A 4,645-nucleotide genomic window follows, 5' to 3' on the forward strand; every position below is an offset into this window, starting at 1 on the left:
GTCCCGTCATGTCAAGGTTATACACACACACAGATGACTTTCTAACCTGGCTAGGAGTCCCGTCATGTCAAGGTTATACACACACACAGATGACTTTCTAACCTGGCTAGGAGTCCCGTCATGTCAAGGTTATACACACACACAGATGACTTTCTAACCTGGCTAGGAGTCCCGTCATGTCAAGGTTATACACACACACAGATGACTTTCTAACCTGGCTAGGAGTCCCGTCATGTCAAGGTTATACACACACAGAGATGACTTTCTAACCTGGCTAGGAGTCCCGTCATGTCAAGGTTATACACACACACAGATGACTTTCTAACCTGGCTAGGAGTCCCGTCATGTCAAGGTTATACACACACACAGATGACTTTCTAACCTGGCTAGGAGTCCCGTCATGTCAAGGTTATACACACACAGAGATGACTTTCTAACCTGGCTAGGAGTCCCGTCATGTCAAGGTTATACACACACACAGATGACTTTCTAACCTGGCTAGGAGTCCCGTCATGTCAAGGTTATACACACACACAGATGACTTTCTAACCTGGCTAGGAGTCCCGTCATGTCAAGGTTATACACACACACAGATGACTTTCTAACCTGGCTAGGAGTCCCGTCATGTCAAGGTTATACACACACAGAGATGACTTTCTAACCTGACTAGGAGTCCCGTCATGTCAAGGTTATACACACACACAGATGACTTTCTAACCTGGCTAGGAGTCCCGTCATGTCAAGGTTATACACACACACAGATGACTTTCTAACCTGGCTAGGAGTCCCGTCATGTCAAGGTTATACACACACACAGATGACTTTCTAACCTGGCTAGGAGTCCCGTCATGTCAAGGTTATACACACACACAGATGACTTTCTAACCTGGCTAGGAGTCCCGTCATGTCAAGGTTATACACACACACAGATGACTTTCTAACCTGGCTAGGAGTCCCGTCATGTCAAGGTTATACACACACACAGATGACTTTCTAACCTGGCTAGGAGTCCCGTCATGTCAAGGTTATACACACACACAGATGACTTTCTAACCTGGCTAGGAGTCCCGTCATGTCAAGGTTATACACACACACAGATGACTTTCTAACCTGGCTAGGAGTCCCGTCATGTCAAGGTTATACACACACACAGATGACTTTCTAACCTGGCTAGGAGTCCCGTCATGTCAAGGTTATACACACACAGAGATGACTTTCTAACCTGGCTAGGAGTCCCATCATGTCAAGGTTATACACACACACAGATGACTTTCTAACCTGGCTAGGAGTCCCGTCATGTCAAGGTTATACACACACACAGATGACTTTCTAACCTGGCTAGGAGTCCCGTCATGTCAAGGTTATACACACACACAGATGACTTTCTAACCTGGCTAGGAGTCCCGTCATGTCAAGGTTATACACACACACAGATGACTTTCTAACCTGGCTAGGAGTCCCGTCATGTCAAGGTTATACACACACACAGATGACTTTCTAACCTGGCTAGGAGTCCCGTCATGTCAAGGTTATACACACACACAGATGACTTTCTAACCTGGCTAGGAGTCCCGTCATGTCAAGGTTATACACACACACAGATGACTTTCTAACCTGGCTAGGAGTCCCGTCATGTCAAGGTTATACACACACACAGATGACTTTCTAACCTGGCTAGGAGTCCCGTCATGTCAAGGTTATACACACACACAGATGACTTTCTAACCTGGCTAGGAGTCCCGTCATGTCAAGGTTATACACACACACAGATGACTTTCTAACCTGGCTAGGAGTCCCGTCATGTCAAGGTTATACACACACACAGATGACTTTCTAACCTGGCTAGGAGTCCCGTCATGTCAAGGTTATACACACACACAGATGACTTTCTAACCTGGCTAGGAGTCCCGTCATGTCAAGGTTATACACACACACAGATGACTTTCTAACCTGGCTAGGAGTCCCGTCATGTCAAGGTTATACACACACACAGATGACTTTCTAACCTGGCTAGGAGTCCCGTCATGTCAAGGTTATACACACACACAGATGACTTTCTAACCTGGCTAGGAGTCCCGTCATGTCAAGGTTATACACACACAGAGATGACTTTCTAACCTGGCTAGGAGTCCCGTCATGTCAAGGTTATACACACACACAGATGACTTTCTAACCTGGCTAGGAGTCCCGTCATGTCAAGGTTATACACACACACAGATGACTTTCTCTCATTAAATATTTTAGTGGCAGAAATATTTTTTATTGGTGTAGCAGCGCAATTGATAAAGTAGTGTGTGTGTGTGTGTGTGTGTGTGTGTGTGTGTGTGTGTGTGTGTGTGTGTGTGTGTGTGTGTGTGTGTGTGTGTGTGTGTGAAAGAGGAAGTAGTGTGTATGAAAGAGGAAATAGTGCGTATCAAAGAGGAAATAGTGCGTATCAAAGAGGAAATAGTGGGGTGAATCACAACTGTTTTGAATTAACTGTGTTAAGTCAAAATAGTTGTGATTCACCTGAATGAAACTATTAACAAAATAAAGCACAATGAATTATAGGTCAAAACAATTCCAGGTAGACTTGACCTGGTGACCAGACTTGCTTTATCTCCCGATGATCACAACCAGTCCACCATGTTACTTCCTGGTGAACAAACCTGCTTTATCTCCCGATGATCACAACCTGTCCATTTCTCAGGCGATTTTTCACAGTGGTCGTTTTGCATATTGTGATATCACCTGTGTACCAGACTATATAATTACTTTTCCAGTGTTAGTGTGGTAAGTGGACTGTACTAGGTCAAGTGGTGGTGGTAAGGGGACTGTACTAGGTCAAGTGGTGGTGGTAAGTGGACTGTACTAGGTCAAGTGGTGGTGGTAAGGGGACTGTACTAGGTCAAGTGGTGGTGGTAAGGGGATTGTACTAGGTCAAGTGGTGGTGGTAAGTGGACTGTACTAGGTCAAGTGGTGGTGGTGGTGGAGGTAAACAATATACACAGCTTCAAGAATGGATATGATCAGTCCCTGTAGAATAGAAATCAACAAAATCGGTAAAATAAAGTTGGGAAGCTGGTCCAGGAGCTATGAATCAACCACTGAAAAAATAATTTTATAAAGTAATTAGATGACAACTTTACCATATTGTCTGAGTCCTTGTTTGTCTTGACTCAGCAGAATTATATTTTATGTTCCAGTGTTGTTCATGTACCAGTGTTGTTCATGTTGGTGTTGTTCATGTTGGTGTTGTTCATGTTGGTGTTGTTCATGTTGGTGTTGTTCATGTTGGTGTTGTTCATGTTGGTGTTGTTCATGTTAGTGTTGTTCATGTTGGTGTTGTTCATGTTGGTGTTGTTCATGTTAGTGTTGTTCATGTTGGTGTTGTTCATGTTGGTGTTGTTCATGTTAGTGTTGTTCATGTTGGTGTTGTTCATGTTGGTGTTGTTCATGTTGGTGTTGTTCATGTTGGTGTTGTTCATGTTGGTGTTGTTCATGTTGGTGTTGTTCATGTTGGTGTTGTTCATGTTAGTGTTGTTCATGTTGGTGTTGTTCATGTTGGTGTTGTTCATGTTGGTGTTGTTCATGTTAGTGTTGTTCATGTTGGTGTTGTTCATGTTAGTGTTGTTCATGTACCAGTGTTGTTCATGTTGGTGTTATTCATGTTGGTGTTGTTCATGTTGTTCATGTTGGTGTTGTTCATGTTGGTGTTGTTCATGTTGGTGTTGTTCATGTTGGTGTTGTTCATGTTGGTGTTGTTCATGTTGGTGTTGTTCATGTTGTTGTTCATGTTGGTGTTGTTCATGTTTGTGTTGTTCATGTTGTTGTTCATGTTGGTGTTGTTCATGTTGTTGTTCATGTCGGTGTTGTTCATGTTTGTGTTGTTCATGTTGTTGTTCATGTTGGTGTTGTTCATGTTGGTGTTGTTCATGTTGGTGTTGTTCATGTTAGTGTTGTTCATGTTGGTGTTGTTCATGTCAGTGTTGTTCATGTTGGTGTTGTTCATGCCAGTGTTGTTTATGTCAGTGTTGTTCATGTCAGTGTTGTTCATGTCAGTGTTGTTCATGTCAGTGTTGTTCATGTCAGTGTTGTTCATGTCAGTGTTGTTCATGTCAGTGTTGTTCATGTCAGTGTTGTTCATGTCAGTGTTGTTCATGTCAGTGTTGTTCATGTCGGTGTTGTTCATGTTTGTGTTGTTCATGTCAGTGTTGTTCATGTTTGTGTTGTTCATGTCGGTGTTGTTCATGTTTGTGTTGTTCATGTTGTTGTTCATGTCGGTGTTGTTCATGTTTGTGTTGTTCATGTCAGTGTTGTTCATGTCGGTGTTGTTCATGTTTGTGTTGTTCATGTTGTTGTTCATGTCGGTGTTGTTCATGTTGGTGTTGTTCATGCCAGTGTTGTTCATGTCAGTGTTGTTCATGTCAGTGTTGTTCATGTCAGTGTTGTTCATGTCAGTGTTGTTCATGTCAGTGTTGTTCATGTCAGTGTTGTTCATGTCAGTGTTGTTCATGTCAGTGTTGTTCACGTACAACACTGACTGTTAATGTAAAGATGAATATCAGTATTGTTTTTTGGTTGTGTTCATTCATCATAGTGAACATGAATGTTGTTCTTGTATGTGTTCATTCATCATAGTGAACATGAATGTTGTTCTTGTATG

The sequence above is a fragment of the Cherax quadricarinatus genome, unplaced genomic scaffold (assembly GCF_038502225.1).
Source record: "Cherax quadricarinatus isolate ZL_2023a unplaced genomic scaffold, ASM3850222v1 Contig230, whole genome shotgun sequence".
Taxonomy (NCBI): Eukaryota; Metazoa; Arthropoda; class Malacostraca; order Decapoda; family Parastacidae; genus Cherax; species Cherax quadricarinatus.